Source organism: Alligator mississippiensis, chromosome 3 (genome assembly GCF_030867095.1).
Source record: "Alligator mississippiensis isolate rAllMis1 chromosome 3, rAllMis1, whole genome shotgun sequence".
In the NCBI taxonomy this organism is placed as follows: domain Eukaryota; kingdom Metazoa; phylum Chordata; order Crocodylia; family Alligatoridae; genus Alligator; species Alligator mississippiensis.
Genome location: NC_081826.1, coordinates 44569743 through 44594128, shown reverse-complemented (window position 1 = coordinate 44594128; position 24386 = coordinate 44569743). Strand labels below are relative to the sequence as shown.

The following is a 24386-nucleotide window of genomic DNA, read 5'->3' as shown; positions in this document are numbered from 1 at the left end:
CCTCCAGACACCCCCCCACACCCACAGTTCCCCTCAAACCTATACTCACCCCTCATACCCCCCCACAATATACAAGAGTAAGACTTCATTTTAAGCTATTATATACAATCACCTCTATGCACACTACACAAACACCTGTAAACCAGGACAAAATATTTTTTGAAATCAAATTAATGAATGTTGTAGATGTTTGCATTTTAGAATATAATCTGGTATATTTCTGGTTCCAAGATGGCAAAACCCCTTGCTGAAAGAAGTACTTCTGGGGACAACGGGAGGGACTTCTGGTGGTAAAGGTCAGGGGTTGGGAGGCAGAACTTCCAGTCACAAGATGGAGACTTGGGGGTGGGGCACCTGTCAAGGGACAGGTTATCCATGCAGCCCTCAACAGCTTGCCAAAACTTGGTAAGCATCCCTCTGCTCAAAATAACTGCCTGCCTTGGATTTAGAAGATGAAGATCAGGGACCTGCAAAAAACCACCACTTTCTACTGATCCAAGACCAGCATATGACAGCAATTTCTCATACTTAAACTGGACAAGCTATATCTGCAGTAGAAAACTGCACTACTGCAACTTACATGAATGTCACTTAACCAGTGCAAGTTGCAAAAGCAGAGAATTTTTACACGTGCTCAGGAGGGGGAACAGGGGAAGGAACGGCACTTTAATTAGAGCGGCTTTAGATCAAGGGCCTCTGCCACCATTAGAAGTGTGGGGACACCGATACACGAGACACAGAGGTTAGCTGGAACATGCTAATTATAATGCTCCAGCGAACTCAATTAATCGAGTCTGCTACAATGCACTGTAATTACAGTGTGCCGGAGCAGCCTCCACACTCGTATACAGGCACCATCAATGTCCACACTAGGCATCCTGTTTGGGAACACACAGGGCACTGCATCTACACACACCTTCTTCACTGATGCCTTATGACTGAAGAATGGGAAGTCTCTCCTAATGTTTCACTTCTGCTTCTACTGATGTTTCCAGTTAACTACTTGTAAAATATAGGCACATGAGCTGCATATATGCCATCTGTTTGTTCAAACATGTTACACATACGAAAAATATGGACAAGACCTAAAAAACTTGAGTGCTTACAAACAGACTTCCAAGTTCTCATTTAGACAGGTTAAGTAGGTAACTTAATTTTCAGAAGTGCTGTGCTTCAAAAATTGCCACTAACCTCATTGGGAGCAGCTGGGTGCTTGGATTTTTTGAACAATCAGGCCTTTTGATTATAACTAAATATGGACTTAATGGTCTGGTTTTTAAAGCACCATATAAGAACTCCCACAGAGTGTTAAACTGTGCCTGCTTTTGAAAGTAAGATGTAAGCACTAACATTTTGAAAATGGATTACTCTATGTGTTCCAGAGCATAGTATCTTGACCACTAAAAGCATTGAGGGTATGTCAAAGACATCAGGAGATTGCGCTGAGAATACAATCTCCTGATCTGTATTAGTACTAGTGCAATGGTGCTTTTGATATGATGCTGGTGCAGTTATCTAATGCTGGATGCAATGGTAGTATGCCCTGCTCACAATAACTGTAACTGCAGTTGTGCAGATTGCAAATTCTTTGCAGATACAAAGTATGTTCAATCTGACAAGTTCTTGAAATGTTAAAATTTGCTACTTCGGTCAAGCAACAGATAGTGAGTCAAATTCTGTTCTGAGTTACACATGTTCTATATTAACCAGATTGACTATAAGTGGAGTTATTCTTAATTAGCAGTAGATTAAATGATGGTGGAATCTGAGTTTATAAATATATAAGTTTTGAAGAGTACAATAGTGGAGTATTTCCAGGCAAATGAAAGATAAATAAAGTCTTTGCTACCACCAGTATGTGTCCATATTGGACATCACAGAAGAACGTTGTATGCTCAGTAAAGGCATAAAAAACCTTATTTTCATAGCTCTGATCTTTTAAAAGCAGTAATCACCTTCTGAATACTCTTAATATCCATCATCACTATTCAGGAAACTTGTATTTTCAGACCCCAAGTCACATTTAACAAAATACTAACCACCACAAAATTTGGATCACATTACTATGGCCACTCTATCTTTCACTTCATAGTAGTGTTTTCCTCAGGAGTTCTCACTCAGGGTTCCAAGGAGAATGAAGAAATGATATCTACTGGCACAAAGTTGAAATGAAAGTAGCAATCACAAACCACAGTGTTTAGTTTCATTTTGTAAAGAAATCACTTACTGTCCATTATTCTTCCCAAACAAAGGAAAAAGGGCAAAGCAGTGGCACACATCAGATGTAGTTCTAAAGCCTGAATCTTAGCAGAGGGGAAAGGCCTCTGCAATTTACCAACACTTACACATAACAGGAGAAGAAAAGGTGTTTTTATTGGGGTTTTTCTATGAGATTCACTCTCTTATTAGATAATTAAAGAGTGAGTTTGTCACATATAAAAAAAACAGTGTAACACAGTGCCTAAATTGACTCCTGACCCACAAGGCTCTACTTCTCTCAGAAGAATCATAGAAGCAGCCTCTCAGAGAGAACAGCCTACACAGAAGGTATGAGTATTAAGCCAGTAGCTGTCATTTGTCTGAGTCTGTCTATTTTCCCCCACCAACTTCCCCTTTTCCTACTGAATACAATGTCTGCTTCTACTGAACATGCAATAAAAAGGTCAAGATTTCAGAAAGTCAGTCAGGAGGATTTTCAGTACTGTGAAGTCTACCATCTTTCACTCTGAATGTCTAAAATCTATCCTTCCTAGATGGCTAGAAATGTAGTACTCAAGAACCGGCTGAAAAGTGGAATGTTAGTTTTGTATAAAATGTTGTGTTTTTGAAAGTTTGCTTCAGCCCAAATTGAGACAAACACTGACACTTCAATTTGCTGTGAAACTGAGATTCCAGAAAAGCTTGTGTCAGAACAGAAGCATTATCTGTCATTTCAACATATTTGACCATTTCATGAAGAAACATATCAATTGCTTATTTTTTTTACTTGACTTGGAAATACCCTACGGCCATTTTGATTTGAATTTTCATTTCAGCATTCAGGGAAGGAAGGACAGAGAAGTTAGATAGACTCTGTTCCTGGAAAAATTAAATAAATCCAACTTTAAAGGATAAAGGAGAATGAAAAGCAAGGAGGAGGAAAAGACAGAACCACTTGACATGCCTCAAAGTGTTGCTGGAACCCTATCATCTGAGACCACTGTGGTGGCAACAGGATGCCACCATTGTGACAGTGGTCGTATCAACAGCAGTGGTGACAGGCAGTGCCAGACAGAGACACAGTGCACTCATTCTATGTGCACTACCTCACACACCAGAAGTTTTGCACACATCAGTAAACTCTGCCTCTCACCAGGCACTACTATTTTCCCCCACACAGATGTACAACTTCCTGATCTGGAGGTGGTAGGTCTGGAGTATGCCTGGTGCTACCTGGCACCACAGTTGAGGAGTGCAGACATAATTTTTCTTTCCAGATGCCCCCATTCTATGTGCTCACACAACCATGCTGTAACAAGGGGCATGACTCAGGGGCTGAAGCCCAGCTGCAGGAGGTTAGAAAAAGGAACCTGCCTGCCTAGGAGCCCTGGGTCAGCTAACAGGGATGACTGACTGGCCCTAAGGAAAGTTAAAAAGTCCCAGGGGGGTAGCTGAGGGAGAAAGGAGGCTGGGACGCTGGTAGAAAGCACTGAGCCTGGGTGGCTTCTCTCCCGAGGTCTGAAGAAAGATCAGAGGTTTTACTCGCGTTAGTTATTTGTCTGTGTCTGTGGCATATGTTGTTGCTTGCACTGTTTGTTGTGGGGACAAGTGTTCCCCCTGTAAAATAAATGGACTGGAACTACGGACTGACTGGACTTTATAAGGAAGCTGGCTCCTGGGTGGGGCTAAAGGAGGGACAACCCACTATACATGCCTCTTATTTTAGAGGAGCATTATGGGGAATAGTGGCACCTCTGAGCAGAAATGGAATAGATCAGCGGTTTTCAACCTTTTTTCAATTGCAGACCCCTGAAAATTTTTAAATATAGATGTAGACCCCTTTGGAAATTTCAAATGGAGGGGCGGACCCATTTGAATTGTAACGGTGGGTATTCACATATTTTTGATTGATCATAGTCATCTTTTTCAGACCTCTTAGACACATCTGTAGACCCCCAGGGGTCCGTGGACCACGGGTTGAAAACCACTGAAATAGATGACCGACCCTCTTTCCGTAGCAGCACAGATGTCAGCTGAGTGCAGGGTCAGCTGTGCTGCAGGCCACTGTAACACTGGAGTGCTTCCACATCTGGCTGGAGAAAGAGAGAAAGGAGTTCCTGTGATGGCAACCTGAGGCCACAGATATGAGCTACTGCCTGGTCCCATTCACTGAGAAGGCAAAGGAAGGACAGAGGTGTCCCTCCTTAACCTTCCACTCTATTTCAGCTGTTAGCTGTTATCAGTTCAATTTGTTAGTACTCTCTATCTCTGTTGATACTTGGGGGCCAGGTCTAATAACACCAGGGCAGACCCATGCTGTCTGTGTGTTGGCATGCACCTAAGTATGTTACAAGAGGTACCCGCTATGGCAAACCTAGATTGCTTAGCACTTTCTTTTGTTTTAGGGAAAATACATGGTCACCCCCCCATCTTCTGAATTTCTTAGTGTGGCAACTGGGATCACTCTCAGGGACCAGAAGCGCCAGGAACTGGCCCCGACGCTCCCAAAGGGGGACCCAGGGACCCCGGCACTGTAGGGAACTTACCTGGGAGGGAGACAGAGGCAGGGATGAAGGCCGCGCGAGCTGGCGCTACGCCGGCTTTTCAGGTGGCTGTCAATCAGACTGGGCAGCAGCTGGCTAATGACATGAGCTGTGACCACCGCCGTGAGAGGTTTAAAAACCCTGGCAGAAGCCATGTGCAGGGGGGGAGCTAGAAGGCATGGCACCAAACTCGCTGGGGTGGGACCCAGCAGCCCAGATTTCTACCCTCCCTCGCACTGCAATCCTGCCAGGAGCGAGCAGGGACGTCGTAAGGGGGCTAGACAGGACTCCCCAGTAAGGCATTTGGGGGTTGAGCACTGCCCAGGGGCCCTGGAAGGGCATGGCCATCTTTGAGCCTGCGGTGGGCACAGCAGGCCCAGGTCCAGCACAGGGCCAAAGCAGGGCCTAGGATTTGGGGCAAGTGGCAGGTGGCCCCTGTAAGCCTACAGCACATATGGCAACCGACAGAGCTGAGGCCCACCAGGAGGCTATAGGAGGACCAAGCCAGGAGTTGGAGCAGTGACACAACCGGCCTCACGGTTGGCAAGTGGACTGGAGTGCAGAAGAGGTGGAGCCCCAAGACCACCCACATCAATCGCATGAGTATTACTGTCTCCGGACCAGGGTAGGAACACCACTGAACCCCTCCTTTCAATTACAGATGTATCAAGTCGTACCACGCGAGGCAGGGGCCTAGCCCAGGGAGCGGGGAAATACTCACAGCACCAACAGCGGGCGTCACACTTAGAAACATAACAGATATGGTTCTGGAGTTGGTGATCACTTATTTTCAACTTTTGCATTATTTAGATAACTGTTTTTCAATATAGCAAATGAGATTTAGTTTTAATCCATAACTTCTACTTCTTCGCTGAGGACAGTGAGAAAGTCTGTGTGTTCCAAGGACCATCAGCTTTGCCAGTGCGAGTTTCAGCTCCCTCTAGGGTTATCCAAGCCAGAGAAGTCAAAAAGTGAAAGCAGACAAAAAGGGGATTAGCCCTGCAGGTTGGGGGTTGAGTCATAACCTAATAAGCTATTCTCAAGAAAGAATTAAATTAAAGAAATGCAGCAAACTAACCATGTCAAAAAATGACACTTTTACTATAGGTTTGTGGGACAGTTCCAAATGGTACAAAAATGTTTGTAGTATATCTCCCTATCATCCACAGAAACAGTCCAGGCATATATACTACCAACCTATACTGCAACTTCTAATACCTAAGCCAAACTAGAAAAGAGAAAAATGATAAAGAAACGTATGCATGGAATTATTTTGTGAACATGAAAAACAATGGTAAATGAATCAAATGTGGAGAAAAACCTGTTACTGTTTTCACAACATTTGTACATTGTAACTCAGGGATCATTAAAATTGGACGCTGCAGGTTTGCTAAGTTTACTCAATCAATTAACAGGAGGTAATAAAGACCCTCAGTGAGTAACCCTACTACCAAAGAAAGTAGAGGGGGAAGGAGAGGAAGACTCCTTACGCACAATGTAGAACATAAAGTGTGTGTGTGTGTGTCGGGGGAGGGAGGGAAGGACTATTTCCTCATTTCGACAGCAGCAAAATAAGCATAGCAGCATAGATGGCAGCAGAAGTAATCAGTAAATGCTATGCAAAAGAGGCCATTATATTTGCAGGAAAAAAATAAAATTCAATAAATGTAGATAAAGATACTTCTTTACACATCTCCTTCCAACCCATTCATCCACTGCAAAGGGAACCAAATATAAGAAATTCCTGTCAGACATGTCCTCTTTTTCCCTCCCCCACTCCAGCAATGGTTGCAGATTTTTCCAACAGGTTTCTGTCTCACTTGAGGTGGGATTCTGGCAAAGCCAGTTATTCATTCTAAGAAGCAAATGCCTCTTCGTATTCCCTGTGGAAAAGTTTGTCCGTCTGTTGTATATTACAGCGCCGGCTGCACTAAAGAAATGCTGCAAACAGACGGTTGATGGTGGGCAGCAGAGATGGGTGACAGCCAGCTGAAACAGAAAGAGAATACCTGTAATCTGCCATGCTGGGGGAATCCTCTCAGAAAGCTGCTGATGCAAAAAGAAGCCGTCTGTTCTCTCCGCTTGCAGGCATAGTGTCAAGCAAATGCAAACAAAACCTCAGTCACAAAGGAGGAGAGGCAACTGGCCAATCAGAAACATTCAAAGACAACTCAGGGCAACATGTGACACCACAGGAAAAGAAAATGAAAAATTTGGAATAAAATAAAATGAAATCAAATGCCCAATTTTATTTCAAGTTGCTATGAAACTTTTTGTCAAACATTGTTGAAACTGACCTGACTTTACAACATCTTTAGGTCCTACAAAATCACACTTTTCAGGAAAAAAAGAAAAAAGATCCACCAAAAAAATTTGACCTAGACATCTGCCAACCAGAATGGCTCATAAGTAATGAACTGAGGATTACTATCAGTGCTACTCAATAGACAAAATAGTAAATGGCACTTGTACAGCAAGTATCCATCATGCTTTCCTTCGAGAACCTATCCATATCAAATACTTGGAAAGGGAGAGTGGTCCAGAGTTATAACACTGAGATTACTGGCTCTACCAGATATATCAATTAATCTCCCCATGCATGAGTATCCCATTATGAAAACAGTAATACCTACATTGTCCCACCCTTGCTTCGTTTGTTCATGTAGGCTGGAAATGGTCAGAGACACTATAGAAATGGAGCCTCTAGCCGTTGTTGCTGTATTGGTTCCGTTGCTGGCTTCCCAAGGACCATATACCAAGGACAAAGGAAACCCTCAGCAGCCTACTGGAAGACCCTGCCACCAAGACTGGAGCAGGAGAGGAGGAAGACAGAGCTGAAAGAATTTTCCTATATTTGGTCCCCTCTGCAGGTAGTATAAAGACATGTATATTTGTTTACCTTTATTTAATTGGAGGGGAGGTTCTTGAAAATAAGGTTAATCAATTCATAAAATCTCCAAGCTTCATAGTTCTAGAGAACATAGTACCTGCGGACCTGAGTCCATGCTTCTCACAATGCAACACTGCTGCAAAGGTAACTAAGACACAAAATGTAGTTTCTTTGCTGAATGGTCTGATTCAAAAGCTCTACAGTAGAAACTCAATTTTGTACCATTTAAAGTTAAATCATGGAGAATTAGGCGGCCAAACCATCATCAATATAGCAAAATTATCTGAACAATCTGGATTTTTTGTAGGTGATATCTTTTATTGGACCAAATGCATGGTTGGGATAAAGTTAGACAAGATTTTAAATGCAAGCCATTCTTCACCAGGTCTAATGCTTTTTTTGAAAGCTTGTCTGACTTAATCCCAACCATGCAGCTGGCCTCATAGAAGATATCACCCACAAAAATCCCTGCCATTCACATAATTCCTAGACCATCATGGCTATAACCACCACTCTCAACACTACTGAAAAATGAAGAAATGTAATGGGAATGTAGTGGAAAGAAGAAGAACGATTTCTGTATTAATTCCAGCTGGTAGAGACAAATTCTTTGTTATGTGCAATGCCAGGTAAGGATACCTGATATAGTTCTAAACAAGCTAGCCTGGGTACCAGAAGCAGTATATCCACATTATCACCACGTTCCACTTGGGTAAGTTACCATACATTTTATCGTACAGTTGGTTCCCCTGCCAGTAAAAAATTATTTTCTAAAATATAGGGCACTTATAGATGTGCTTCAAGAGTCAGGGTGGTTGGGGAGGTGCTTTAATTAGTGAGCTGTGCTATTTAAAAGCACATGAGCCTCACATGCATCAGCGTCCCCACACTGAAAAATGACGGCAGGGGGCTTTGAACTAAAGCTCATAGAACAAGCTTTGGTTTAAAGCACCCTGCCTGCCACCATTTTTCAGTGAGGGGACACTGATACACGTAATACTGGAGGCTGCTGGAAGATGCCTACACAGGTAAAATAACATGCAGCAGCCCTGTGTAAACGAGGACTCTTCTTCCTGAGCAGCCCTTAAAGATCTTTGAACCTACTTTTGTCTGTGGAGGATCTATAAAATGGCAGAACCTTGAATTAGTCATAAAGAACAGGGAAACATGCTGGGCCCTATGACAGTTAGTCGGGGACAGAATTCTGAGGGAATGACAAAATGCTGAGCTACAATATCTCTTCACTTAGCTGCATAGAAGGAATTTTTATCTGGAGAAGCTGAAGTCCTTTCTCTCCCATTTGGGTAAAGGGGCTGGCCTTAATTCTATCAGTCAGTGCATCTAGCTAGAATTTTATATTATCAGTGCACAACCTAAGTGACAGAAAGAGCCTTTCACTGAAACCTGGAGGTGCCTCATAAAGGAAATGCATATTCATTGGAAAAGGTGAGTCCAAACAGTTTCACTGCTTTTGTGAAATGAGGCTAGGAATCCTACCTCATTGACTTCTCAGTACTGGGTAGTACAGAGAATTCCACTATTATCTGGCCAAGAGAAAGAAAAGCATTCCACCATGTTCAAGTAAAGTAATTATGAATGGAGCTTGCTGTGTTTAAAAAAATAAATTCAAAATATTTAGGTTGCTAAGTAAAAGATTAAAAAAATAAGGATCTGACAAAGTTAACATCTACATAACCTTTACTCTTTCCTATTAGTATGTACATTATAAAACTGTTTTTAAGAGGTTTCTGGTGCTTAGCAAATGTAGGAAAACTAGGTGACTAAGTATGGATTAATGTATTCATTTTAAGCACTCTTGCTTGAAAATAATAAAATAGACTTAAGCCAGAGAATTTTCAAAAACTGGTTAAAAGTTAAGCATTTAAATTTAGGCCGCAAAGGATAGTGTGGCAGTGCACCCTGCCAGGGTAAGGAGGCCTGGTAGGACTCTCTGTGGCAGGGCAGTCTCAACTAAATGCCAGGACCGTTAACTTCCCTGGTGAAAAGTGGGTAGGAGCGCCTTAACCCCGGCCCCCACCATCTGGTGGATAATCGTGAGAGCTGTGGGAGTAGTGGGGCCAGGTATGCTCATTTGTAGGCGCCTGAGCCCAGCAGGGACGTGAGATCCCCGAGGCCCCAGAGGGGGTAGTTGATTGACATGGTGTGAGGCCCCACGCAGAGGAGGGCTGAACTACGAGTAGGCCTTAAGGACAGTCCAGGAGTGCGCTGAGTAGGGTCGAACTGGGAGTAAGCCTGAAGACCAGCACAAGGGCCTGCCCTGTGAGTAGCTAGTTGCAAGTATGATGAGGAGACTCCAGGGTGGGTCATGCTGTAGAGTTGCCCGGTGTGGAGCTTGGGGCAAATGCAGCCCAGTGTTGGTCTAAGGCTATGCCACATGTAGTAGGGGAAGATTAATAGATTCATAGGTGCTAGGGTTGGAAGGGACCTCAATAGATCATTGAATCTGACCCCCTGCCCGTGGTAGGAAAAGTGCTTGTCCAGTCTCTTCTTGAAGACCCCCAAGGTAGGGGAGAGCACCAAGGGAAGACCCCCAAGGTAGGGGAGAGCACCATCTCTTGCGGGAACTCACAGGAACCGAAGCTACTGCATGGTGGTACCAGGGAGAGAGTAACTAAGCCCAAAAGCCCATGAGGGGTTGCTCAAGAGTAGCTAGGGCATTAGAGTGTGGCCTGGGACAGGCAGTACGCAAGAGGCCACCTGTGAGATGGAAGGCAAAGTGAGTGTGAGAATGAATGGAGCCCAATTATGGACCGAGTTTGCCCTGGCCTCAGGCCGGGGGAAGTAATCATAATCTGGATGCCATCTGTGAGGCATGGGCCACAGTGTAGGGAAGGTTCAGAGCCACAGATAGTGCCCCCTGGCATTGGGGCAAGGAATGGGAAGCCTCCTACTTAATAGATCAAGTTAACAACCAAGTCGTGACAGGCAAGTCAGAGCAGACTGCCCTAGGCAGATGGGCGGGCCACTTTGGGATCTGGCCACGGAGTTGCCCCGTCACAGATAGATATCTCTGTCTGTATTATATACAGTTTAGTGCATGCTCCATAACATTCTGTATTTCTCCACAAAAAGAGCTGTTACAGAAAAAATGTGAGGAAAAACAGATTGTTATAGTTACTGCTTTTATTAAAAAGTGTTCAGTTAATAAAAGAACAAACAGGACTGTGCAACATTACTGTTTAAAATTGTCAGAAAAACAAATTCATATACAGATTGAAGGAAAAACAGGACAATAATGAAAGTCTGTCCTTTAAAAAATATCATAGAACCATTTCTTTTAAAGATTTTACTGACACCTATAAACATAAAATATATCTTCTTTTTAAGGCCATGCCTGCTTTTTTCTATGAAGGACAGCTTTGCTGATTGGGCTGGGACTCATACACAGGGTGAAACCCAAAAGGTAACAGTTCCAGCATTACTTACCTATTTGTTTCCGGTATTGCTCAACAGGACTTCTTGCAGCAGAGGCATCTTTTCTACCCATCTTTTTGAGTCCTAAACCACTGTGAATAGGGAAGGAAAAAATGATTATTCTTAAAAATGAATTAGCTCAACAAACCAATACATTCTATGCACATCAGAGAGACTCTTTAACAAGCAACATTTACACAATTTCACACAAACGGTATAAATCTATATAGTAGAATAAGATACTGAAGTTAATCATCAATATTATAAATACTACTGGATGAATTCCAAAATAACCCTTTTTTAACTATTCGGTGTACTAATATTACAAAATGGATAATACTCTAAATCACAAACTAAAATAAATGCAGCATAATCATTTATAACTAGCCCACTGAAATCCAGTATGAAATTTCATACAGCTGAATATTCTTTTAATATACCTCTTTTTCTTTAATAAGACATTAAGAGAACTGTGCATTTGTGCATGCCTGGTATTTTTGCTGGTTAGAAACTTTTATACCATGTCCAAGAATATAAGCTACATGAGCTATCAGGACATTCACGCACATAAGCCAGCAACAGCACTGGCAATGTAAAGGTTCACATAATGCAAAATGCCCCTTCCATCCACCGATGCCCCTCCACTAAAGCAGAAGAGGGAGTTCACTGTCTCCCCACAAGCTCTCTCTCATTTTCCTGTGTCCCTCAGAGTCCAAATCATTTTTCTAGAGAGCAAGAAAGAGGACAAGGTGACTTCCCCCCACCTATATATAGTAGCCCGGAGATGAATAGTCTTTGGGCTTACTTACACGTGCAATTAGCATCATTAAAAAAATCTGGCATAGTTCATGGAGGAGTTTATTGACCTCTGGCACAGTGCATACACATCTGCCTGGAACCACAGCACATTATGCTAGGGCAGCATGGCTCTGGCTACCAGGGGGTCAGGGGGCTAGCCTGCCAGCCTGAGGCTGCTCCGCCTCAGCTCAATTTGCTGCAGAGGGGCTGGCTGAGGCACATGGTTTCTACAGTGTGGGGATTCGCAAGCAAACAGCCCCTGCACTGTAGTGCCCTTGTGCCCCAACCAGTCCTGGTCAGTATCTATATGTACACTGCAGCGCACTATATAACTCCACTGTAGGATAGCACTTGTGTCATGGAATCATAGAATATTAAGGCTGGAAAGGACCTCAGGAGGTCATTTAGTCCAACACCCTGCTCAAAGCAGGATCATCCCCAATTAGATCTATCCAACCTAAACCTCCCTTGCTGCAACTTAAAAACACTGCCCCTTGTCATCTGTCACCACTGAGAACTGTCTAGCTCCATCCTCTTTGAAACCCCCCTTCAGGTAGTTAAAAGCAATTATCAAATCCCACCTCAGTCTTCTCTTCTGCAGACTAAATATACCCAGTTACCTCAGTCTCTCCTCAGAAGTCATATGTCCCAGTCCCCTACCCATCTTCATTGCCCTCCTCTGGACTGTCTCCAACTTTTCCATTTCTTTTTGGGGGGGAGGGGGGCAAAACTGGACACTACTCCAGATGTGACCTCACCAGTGCAGAAGAGAGGGGAATAGTTACTTTCCTGGATTCCATATTAACTTGCCTGGCTCTGAAAAGTTGGGGGGTTTCAGGACCAGAAATTGACTGTATCTTACTGCAGCCATCCCACTGCTGCAGGACCTCAAGGCTGGTAATGAGATGAATGAACACCACACGGGTGGCCTTGCATCCTAGGAGGATTCTTAAAATCCATGTGCGTGTTTGGGAATCATCGGGGTTATGGTTCTGACTTCCTTGTCTTCCAATGTGCAGACAGCTACACAAATCCAGAGAAAACTGCTGAACCATGTGCCATTCACCCCATTACTCTCCTGCTGCTGCCGCAGGAGTCTCCAGGCTGCCCCTCCCTCCTCTAGCTGAGGTAGCCCACAGCAGGAGGGGCTCAAGGAAACCCAGGGGCCCTGTGCAGAGCAATGTGCTATTGCAATGCAGCAGTGACCAACCACAGCTAGGAAGGGGCAGAGGGGTCATACAGCACAGAACACGGGCAGGGGCCCTAAGACCCCCAGATGCTCAGAAGTTGGGCAGCTTTGTTTTAAGGCATGAAGCATGGGATTCAAAATGAACTACACTGTTTACAAATCAGTGACTAAATGTTCACGATAAAGTAAATGTAAAAGTATTCAGGAAAAACAGAACTGTACAAGTGAATGGTACTGAAGTCTCAGTTTAGATTAAAATTAATATCAGTACAGCTTTTTAATCATTTTGCTTGTTTAACTCAGTGAATGGCCAGATTAGATATCCATGGCTTATACTGAATTGAATTATATTAAGGAAAAAAAGAATCTATTTGTTTTGTTTTGGTTTTTTTACCCCTGTCACACTCCTATTGTTTATTAAATCATAACCCAAATAGGAGGAAAGGCAACTGATTGCCACTAATGTTCATACCATGGCAACTATACATGAAAATAAAGTTAATGTTACAACTTTCCAAATGGAAAATATACATTTTATGTAGCAAAACTAGTTCTTGGCCTACTTTCTTCTATTGTAAAAAACAAGTTTTAACTTATTTTTTGCTATTTCAATGGTCTAGTTGTGTTTTGTAACAAAATATCAGCTGTGAAAAATGCTTGCAGTTTTAGTAATGCCAATAAAAAGCAACAAGAGTATGCAGACAAAATTATTTCCCTTTAGTTAAAAGCACATTTGGCCTACTTAATATGAGCTACCAAGACACTCCTGCTCATCTGTGTGGCTCAAACTGTCACTGACTCAGGCATCTAGAACCTCTAAAATAATGTGACTTTTCTTTGTTCTTCAAAGCTATGCAGTAATCATCATTCATTTCTACCGCTTTGATGGTTAGATAGCAAACTCCCAAGAAACCCATGGAGACATTAGCACATACAGCCGCAATGTCTAATAAGACAGCTATTTGCATAAAAGATCAGCCACAATTTAAAATGTGTTGTGATAGATGTGGAAAGGGAATAACAGATCTATATTAGCATGTACAAAACCAAGATTGTTTTCACAATTTAGTTCCTAAGGGACTGTGGCTCATCACCTTCCCTTGTAAAGAATTCTTCATTCCCTGAGGAAGTAACTTGCTATGAGCCAGAGTTAAACTAAAATATGGATTAATAAGAGATAATATTTATTATTTATGAATCTTGCTGTAGGAATGGTTTCAAATGTTACCATCAGATTTCTACAAAGAAAAAGCTTGGAGCCTTTATGACTAAAAACACTTTAAAAAGAAAATATTCTCATTTCCATTTAAAACTGAAATGGCCATCCTAAAATAATTCACATAGTTTAACCTTATTGAACAAAGTAGGAATCAGTTCCATCTCCCACTTACTTCAGCTGATATAGTATTGAACCCTTTTTCTGTGTTTCTTCATTTAACCTGAATTCTGCAGAATATATTGTGTATACTCTGAACACTTTGCAGGTCCCTGGAATTTGAATGTGTAATACTACTATTGTTCTTTTATGCCCTGCTGAAAAAATGACCCTAACATTTAAGCATTATTTTCAGACCATTTGAAATCAATGGTCAACTCTCAAGTTTCTAAAAAAAGCCTCAAAAGTAAATCATGGGAGAGAATGGTTTTTTTGTTTGTTTGTTTATCTTACATCTGGTTTTTCAAAGGAAAAAGCTTTTTAATTGTTTTTTTTCAATTTCTTTTCATTTTTTCTCATCTTTCTCTTTCCACAATTACGTTGTATGAGGGCTTGCACCACACAACGACACATTCTCTCTTTTCTGCTTCTGTTTTATCCATCAGTAGTAACCACATAGAATAAGTTGTCATATCACTATTGTCAATAAGATATTTTTTATTTTGAAATAGAAAGCACTGAATTCAAAATCTGACCATGAGATGATTTAACTCACGACTTGCTACTCTTGAAACATTCATTCTTTTTATCATTCATGGGAATTTAAAAATATTATTTTGGTCGTCTAGAAGATCACACAGTTCCTTTCATTCATGCAACAAAAACATACTGCAAATGACTAAAAAAAATTAATAAAAAAGAAGTATATGGACTATAAAGCATACAGAACTGTGCTTTGTACATTTATGGTGTTATGTAAATGATTAATAACAATAATAAAGTCACTATATTGCAAGATACAAGCATGCAAAATTTCATGAAAATGAGATTTGAAATTGTATAATGTTTTGATTCAATTATAAAAGTTGCTTAAATATTAAAACAGTATTTTTGAATTATAAAGATAACTAAATGTTTAAATGTAGTCAATTCTTTCATAGAAAAGAAATTAAAGATTAGTGAACAAAATAACTCCTGCAGCAAGTCAATATAACAGAGTAAATGTTAAGATACTTTTATCTAACTTGTAACTTCAAAATTTACACATGCATCTACATGTATACACCTATAATGGGAAACCAAATTCTTGTACCATTAGCTGTCTGAAGTGGTAAGTAAGAATTCAATGACAACAGCAGGGCTAACACCCACATCCAGCTATTTTCAAATAATAAGTCCTTATCACTTGAGGGCAGTGATTCTCAACCAAGGGATCATGAGATACTTTAAGAGTGCCACTGGGTACTGCACAATATTAGCACTGCTAGGTGTGCAAGCACCTACATGTGATTCACAAGATAAACCCAGAGATATCAAATAGGAATTCTGACCTGCTGTGATCTTTCTGAGTTCTCTGCAACAAAAGTATTTCTCTATTATTTTTCTGTAGTCAAAACATGAGTGAAAGTTCTGAGCTGGCATTTTACAAAAGGTGCCTTGAGTCTAATGAGAGGTACTGCAAGTCTCCCTCAAGACTGAGAACCACTGCTTTAGGCAAAGCAGATATTCCATTAATTGTCAGAAGTATAGTGCCAATGACACACACTACAGCAGCTCTGATTTTACTTATTAGAAATGACACCTGTTACATAGTATTCCATTCAATACATTCTCTCAAGTGACTTCAAAATTCAGCACGCTGCAAATATCATGAAACAATCTCCGTAACCAAAATTTCAACTCTTCGATTAGTACGATTTACTCATTTTCATAAGGTGCAAAATCTGTTTGGGCAATGATTACTTCATAGAGAAAAAATTAGAAGAATTTTAACAAGATTTAAGTAAAAATGTTCAAAATGATGTAAATTTGCCGGGAAAAAAAAGACGACAATGACACACACAAAACCAAACAGGTCCTCAGGTCCTTCCCATTCCCCACATCCAGTGTAGTTTGTCATAAACCTGAGTGGAAGCAGAAGCAGGTTCAAAATATAATTGTATGAATTTGTACAAACTTTTCTTCAACAATGGATATTTGTGTTCAAAGAAAAGATTTGTAAAATGAAGTTATGAAAAAAAAATTAAATATTGTGACCCTTAATTACTGTAGTGCTCATCTTCCAGCCCTGTGGGCCAGTTGAGTAGCACAGGGCTCATCTGTAGAGCAGATCTAACATGGGGTCAGTGCTCAGGGTGCAATCCAGCTCTCAACCTGGCCCCATGCACCAAATTTGGCCTCTGAGCAACCCTACACATCAGCCCAGCCCCACATGCCAGTTCTGGTCTCCCACATGCTGGCCAAACTCTGCATGCTAGATCTGACCACAGACCAATAATAGGCACCAGAACATTCGCCGTGTCATCCAACCCATATAGTTCCCAACAGGTCCAGAAATTTGGTGGGAGAGCAGCAGGGGCAGCATTAATTGCCACAGCTCTGGAAGTTGCAGCAATTAATGCTGCCACCAATCCCTGGCCACCGAATTGTCGAATCCCTGGGGAGCCCTGGGGGCCAGATGACACAACCCTATGGGCCAGAGGTTGGGCACCACTGCTTAACTGAAAATTGTTTTCTGATTTGGGGTCTTTATGCAACACAGAAAAATTGCTATTCATTATTATTATGATTTATTATCTATTTTAACAGCACCTAGAAGCTCCAACCCGATCAAGGATTTGTGAAATTTACATATTTTTTGATATAAAGACAGGATGAATCAGATTTAGATAAAAGCACCAAAAAGCCCTGCTGAAGCGCCCAATCTATACAAAATGCTGTGCAGAAAGGTTGAACTAACATGCTACTTCTTCCAGTAAAGCATGTTTTGTTTTGTTTTAATGTCTGTAAGCAGTCTACATGTCCAAATAGTATCATATAGGTGAGTTAGGCTATGTGGAAAGTTCCTCTCACATATCAATTCATGTAATAAATCTAATATCTAAAACATATGCTGCTTACATGGTATTTGCATATGAACAGTAATATTTTATTCAATGTATAAAGGGGAGAAGTCTACATAGAATTATGTATCATAATTCTACAGAAGCCACACAACATAAGGAGCTTCTTTTTCAAACACACTTCTTTTTCCTTTTTTTTCTTTACACTTCTGACTCTTTTTTATACATATGGCTTAGAATTTTACCTTATTTGAATAAGGTTTTACTGCTGTGCATCATCAGGGCTTAGACAGATATTACTTTTGTTTTGCTTTATCCACTGTTTTAATGTGACGTAAAGCCTATGAACATACATTCAGGCTTTTTTCTCTACTAAAATAATGTCCAATCTGGCCCAAAAATGGTGGACAAAATCTAGACAAAAAAAGTTGCTGTTTAAAACAGCAGGGCATTTAACGTATGGATAGGTATTCCTGTCCACCAATAGCCCATGGTCCCCTGCTCCTCCTCCCCCTCCCTTCCAAGGTGGAAGGAGAGTGGAAGGAGATTGGCCTACCTAGCAGAAAGCGGTCTGGGCTCCCAGTGTACAGCACCTTTGTCCAGTCACACCAGTCAGCTGATTGGCAGAAGCAAACAAACGGTGGCTCTGTCCCAGACCCTTGGGCCAGACCCTTTCCAGTCTTTCCAGTCAGCTGAATTGGGATCAGCTATGAGAGCTGCTCACCACCCTACAGGAGCCCTGGTTTGCCTGTAGGAGGGCAGGGAAGGGAGTAGAGACCTGGATAGGGGGAATGGGGAGACAGGGTACCCGCAGCCCCCTATTAGGCCATGGCTTTCCTTGCAAATTTGCTGCACTCCAGCCAGGGACCTCCATACATGTGCCTACCCATAGTGCTCTATTTTTTGTAATGATACAAACTTTGTAGCACTACAAAATTAACAAAAATGGACAGCTTGAAACCCTCTGGCTCAAGTTTGTTGGGGGGGGGGGGGGGCGAGGCGCAGCAAGAGAGACCTAAAGGTAGGTGTATACTACAGACCACCACATCAGGGGGAGGAACTCGATCTGGAGTTCACCCGAGAATTGACTGAAGCTGCCTGTGCACATGACATGGTCATCATGGGTGTTTTTAATTATCTAGACATCTCCTGGGAGGAACCCTGGGCCAAGTTGGAAAGGTCACGATCCTTCCTGACTTGTGTTGAGGAGCTCTTCCTGACTCAGGAGATGCATGGGTCAACCAGAGGTGACACTCTGCTAGACTTGGTCCTGACCAAAGGAGACAACCTGGTGACCGACTTAAATATAGAGGGAAGTCTGGGTGACAGCGACCATTAAACCACCATGTTGACTGTCCAACGTAAGGCAGACAAATCAGATAGCCGGATTGAAGTCTTGGTCTTCAAAAATGCAAATTTCAACAAGTTTAGGTTACTAGTAGGGCAACTGCTCTGGGACCAGGAACCAAAGGCAAAAGGTATGCACAAACAGTGGTTGTTCCCTAAGGATATGATCCTTGCAGCACAAAGGAAGTCCATTCCCATGCAGAGAAAAGGTAACAGAAGGGCTGGAAAGCCCTCTTGGCTAAACAGGGAAATCATGGTCCTCTTAAGAAAGAAGAAAGAGGCTTATAAACAATGGAAGTTTGGGACAGGCCCCAAGGAGAACTATTCCACGACGGCCCGCATTTGCAGGGAACAGATAAGACAGGCTAAAGCGGTGACTGAACTTAGATTAGCAATGGGAATCAAGGACAACAAAAAGTCCTTCTTTTGGTACATAGAGAACAGGAGGAAAACAAATGGGAGGGTAGGGCCAACTGTTCACCAGGGCACCCGAGGGGAAAACCAGGAGTAATGGCCACAAATTCCTGGAAGATCAATTCAGGCTCAACATTAGGAAAAACTTCTTCACAGTGTCCAGACTGTGGAATAAGCTCCATCCAGAGGTGGTACAATCATCTACCCTGGAAATCTTAAAGAGGAGACTAGACAGTCACCTTTCTGGGGTCACCTGACCCCCCGTTCTATTTCCTGCATGGTGCAGGGGGCTGGACCCAATGATCTTCCAAGGCCTTCCAATCTATGAATCTATGAATGTCTGCTTAAACCCTTAGACATATGCCACAGATTTCCTAAGTCCTAGATCTAGAAAAACATGTACTTAATGTAAGTACCAGTCATTGCCCTTGCACTTAAAATTAAACACACAGGGTACATACAGATGTTCAGGGAGGTTAGATCGTGTTAAAAATGGCCAACCAATTTAACTTAGTTCACCCATGTGCAGACCTTAGATCGACCTAATGAGGTCGATCTAAGTGAGAAATATACAGAAGTTCCAGGAAGATTAGATTGGTCAAAAATAGCCAACCAAATCTAAATTAACTGTACCTTGAAAGTGCACTGATTTAGATGATTACAGCAGGATCAAACTAACTGAATTTCTGTACACATTCCCAGCACAGCCCAAGGACTGGGAAAGTCAGCCACTGACCCCAGCCCTGGGGCTGCACGTCTCCTACACGCCCCCCCCCCACCCAGCACCAGGCTATTTTTAGCCCTCCCGCCTCCTTCCCAACTCCCAGATGGGCAACCGTCCCACACAGCCCAGCCAGTCTCCCCAGAGCCCACCAGACCTCTTGATCCTCCAACTTGCTCCTGGTGCCAATTTTGCCAGTGTTTACTAGTGCCAAGAGCCAATGAAATAAGGGGTGGTGGGCAAAGGGGTGGGTGGGATCGGGGCAATATATTCATCTCAGGGCAGGGGGTCCAAGAGATTGAAGAACTTCAATCCTGTCAAACCCCCTGTCCCCTGCAGATCCCATTAGCACCTCCAATCCTATCAAACCCTCCTGGACCCCATCCCTTTTGTGGACCCCGATCCCCCAATCCCCTCAAGACCCTCCACAAACCCCATCCCAGCCACCTCTCCCCTACCCCAACTTACCTTAGATCAGTGACCATTTTTAACCCGATCTAACCTTCCAAACTTCTAGTTGTAACTTTTGTACAAAGTCATATTTAAGTACTTCACTGGATCAAGGCCTAAGTTTGGTCTGAGAGAGAAAATAACAGAAGTGTTCTCTCCCTTACTGGGCTCTCAGCTCTCTCTTCCCATATATAATGCCTGCATTTTTAGATTACAGGATTTTTGTTCAGTGAAATAATTTACTGAAAATATTAGATTCCTGCAGCGAAAAAAAATGAGATATCTCTATTCTCCATTGCTAGAAAAAGTGACAAAATACTGCCAAAGGTTTTAGTGCCTCCCATTAATGACCAGACAGCTTGGTCAATATAAAAAGTACAAACAAAACTTTATCAACACTTGCTTTAGAGAGGCAAGTAACTACTTGAATAATGAAAAGCATCACTCAGAGCTGAAATAAGGAACGAATGCCTACAAATGGAGGGAAACAGCCATCATGTAAGTAAGCAGCTATTTTCAAGATCTTTATTTTAAATTTTCCTTAACTTCTATAATTCTCCATTAAAATCTATGAAATATGGTCTTCTTCCTTACACAACACAAAAATCGTGTGGTTGATGTTTATGTCCCCTACAGGAAAATTATGATAAATGATGCTATATGCAGTATTTAACTCCAGTAATTTTTAGAAGGCAACGTATTTCCTGTACTTTATTTGATACACGAAGAGAATTAACAGCAAATATAAAAGGTGTACGATGCCAATTTGAGACTAGATAAGAAGAGCAAAACCACTGTCATTCTTGCACAACGTGAAAATAAAGCATTCACCTTTCACCATGCAAGTTAAAAGCTTATTGAGTCAGAAGGAATGACTAGAATCAATTACTGTTCTGTCTCACTGACTGAAGAGATCAACAACAGCCTATAGTATAGCTGAATATAGGCACTTTCCCCCTCTGATCTTTAACATGCTCAGCTTCAGCATTCATTTTCTTTGATGAATTAGAAAATAATTTAAATGTGAATAACGGTGCTATAAGTCATAGACCTCAAATTTCAAAATCAGGCAATCTAAGCACTTTATCATGTTACAGTTCATGAATTAAATAGAACACCACACATTTCAATGCCATCTCATTTTCTAGCATCAACAACTTTGTTCCTAAGAAGAAGCACAAGTTTCATTTCTGCCGTTAAAACCAGAGGTTAACCATTCTCTTTTCCTAGCTTACAAAGGTGACACATACTGATTTTCTCCTAGACTTTCCCCCCTAATGTGACTATTACAGGCCACAACTAGATTTGTGTGTATGCCTTAAATATATCTTTAGCATGTTCAGATTTAACCTTTAAAAGATCACATTTCCATCCAGTATTCAGAATGAATGAGGTTTTTTCCCATCTCTGAAGCAACTAACTCCATAAGTAATAAACAAACTGATTTATGAATGAAAAATTAGAGTTTTGTATAGCTTTATTTTACCCTATGATGCATTAGGCATTGAGAAAAGTGAATCAACTTAAAAAATATTAGTCAAAGGATAAAAGTAGCTCTTAATGAATACATAGTTTTAAATTGGTAAATTTTGTTAGTCCTTCCTAATAGATGAAAAACTACAACAGGTATGCATATCTCGATCTTGAGAAATAAAGTTGTAAATTTCCTGGATTAAGTTCCTAGATGAAATAACTGGGGCTAGGGCCTGAAATTACACATAAACCAATATAAGTGATTGGAAATTGGTTCAAATCTGTAACACAACAGAAGTTCAGTGCACATAAACCACTTTCCAAATGGCCAAAACTAATTTAATATAAACCTGGATGGATGTAGTATCAGACTTACCTGATTTAGGTTAAATCAGTTTATTGAACTTCTGTTCCAGATCTCCTCCAGATTCAAGTTAACTCACAGTCCCCCAGCATCCCAGGATGCTTTGCACCTCCCCCACAAGCCCTCACCCTCACAGGGTGGGCAGGCTAGACTTGGCCCAAGCTGTCTGCTCCAGCCAAACAGGGAGGCATAGTCTAGTACCCTCCAGCTTCTGGCCTGGACCACTGCAGGAATGTGGCTGCATTTCCAGAATCAAAAGTTAATGTCTGTTCACCTGCTCATCATTCAATCTACGCAGTTTAGACTAACCTGTGAAGATTGAATCAATTCAGCCTTGGGCTTTTTGACTGGCTGTACTTTAAAGGTTCACCCCTGTAACAATTTTAAGAAGCTGAATGCTTACCTTTTTAAGTAGTCCCATGAATCATAGGCTTTACTTCATTAAAGTAAAGCCTAATCTGTGGGTTCAAAGAACACACCCCTGACTAGTTAATTTACCTTCAATAACCCTGATTCTCCAGATAAAAAATTTCAGAAACAGCTTGAAACAGTCGACTAACCAGGGGGGTGGGACTTCTTGTAGATTACATATATATTGACTTGAGTCTTACTCTTGTCAAAAACTGTCTAGAAAACCTATGAAATGAAATGGCTTTCAAAAAGAAAAGTAGAGAAGCACATGAAAGCCTCCTGGGTAGCACAGAAGCAAAAAAGTGGGAATGCTCTAATCAAGTGCCACAGTTCCAGAATAACTGAACTGAAACAGAATTACACTGAACCCTTTGCATTAGGTAACGGTCCACTAAAACACAAGCTCTGCTAACCAGCAAAAAAAATAATGGCAATATGCTTCTAATAATCAAAGTTCCTTGGACTCAGTTTAGTGCTGCAGTTTTACCATTTTGTACTGTATAACATGGCTGTGCAACTGGCAGCACATGAGGGGTTACCATGCAGCTCAGGCTCCCATCCAGTCACTACCTCCCTTCTCCAGCCTCGGTTCTTGCCCCCATTCCTGGGGATAGTGGAAAGGCACTGTGCACATAGCTGTGGGAAAAGCAGGCTGCCCACAGGGCCATAGAGGGGTCAGGTTGCCTGTGCTGCATACATGCCCAGGAAAGAGGTCAACCTACACACTGGCTGGAAGAGATGGGCCACTTATACTGCACAAGCAGCAGATTGTGGGAGGACAGTCAGGCTGTCTGTACTGCTTGCACAGCTAAGGGATGCAAGGGGAGGGTCAGGCAGTGGGGAGGACCTCATGGTCTGCAACCCATGTGGTGTGCAGCCCCCTGCCATCCAGAACTTGGACAGACCTGCTTTACAATCTAAACTGCATTTGCTCAAACAGCAGAAAGGTGGTTTTCTGGAGGCCTTTTGCTTATATCCTGTTCCAATTCTGTGTGTACTTACCACCAGCCTATTGGTCTAGATCAGGGGTTGGCAACCCCCAGCACGTGTGCTGAGCATGGCATGCGAGGCCATTTTCCCAGGCAGCGTGGATTTAGCAGCAGCAGGCAGCTTCCCTGTGTGGCCCCTCTGTGTGCTGCCGCTCCAGATCGCACACATTGTGGTCCGGAGGGCTCATGAGAGGGCAGCAGGGCCAGCAGTGCAGCATGTGCGGCCCGAAGCAGCAGTGCACAGAGGGGCCAGGCAGGGAAGCTGCCTGCTGCTGCAAGCTCCGCGCTGCCCAGGTCACACTTCCCCTGTGCACATGGGAGCAGCGTGGGCAGAACACAGGGTTGTGCCCCTTGCTGCTGCCCCTGCCTGCAGGGGAAGTGTGGCCAGGGCAGCAGGGAGCTTGGAGAGGCAGCTTTCTGTGCCCTCCGCTATGCCCTGCCACACTGGGTTCCAACGCTGCTCTGCAGAAGCAGTGACGAGGGCAGCACAGCAAGGAGCATTGCTGGTATCTGCCGCCTCCCCAGAGCCCAGAGGCAGCTGGGGCCAGGGCTGATGCCGGGCCAGGGCAGACAGGCAGCACATGTTTGCAGCTGGCCCAGGTACTGGGTAGCTGCTGATAGCCATGGAGCCCGAGTTGGGGGGCAGGGGCTTTGGGTGGAGGGCATGGGGCACGAGCATAGCTGGGGAAAAGGGGCTTTGGGTGGGGGGCAAGAGGCAGCAGGGCTGGGGGGCAGGTGCTTTGGGTGGGGGGCAAGGGGTACAAGCAGGGCATCCTGCCATGTAGCCCCTGCCCTTGTTTTGTTTTCTGGCACGCCGACACTCCGGCAACTTCCAAGGTAGGCATTGTGGGGGTTTTTGGCACTCCGGCCAAAAAACACTGCCTACCCCGGTCTAGATATTGTTAAAACTGTAAATTCATAGTTTGCGTTGCTACCTTGAACTGT

General features: G+C 42.7%; 1 non-coding gene across 5 annotated transcripts in view; it reads right to left on the bottom strand.

Annotated features, from left to right (window-relative positions):
* LOC102563143 (uncharacterized) overlaps positions 1 to 24386 on the bottom strand; it is a 92855-nt gene that overhangs the window by 53000 nt on the left and 15469 nt on the right. For all 5 annotated transcript variants that reach the window (XR_002092886.2, XR_002092888.2, XR_002092889.2 and 2 more), the window contains one exon: positions 11080 to 11159. This is a non-coding gene — a transcript (uncharacterized LOC102563143). The remainder of the gene's footprint in view (positions 1 to 11079; positions 11160 to 24386) is intronic.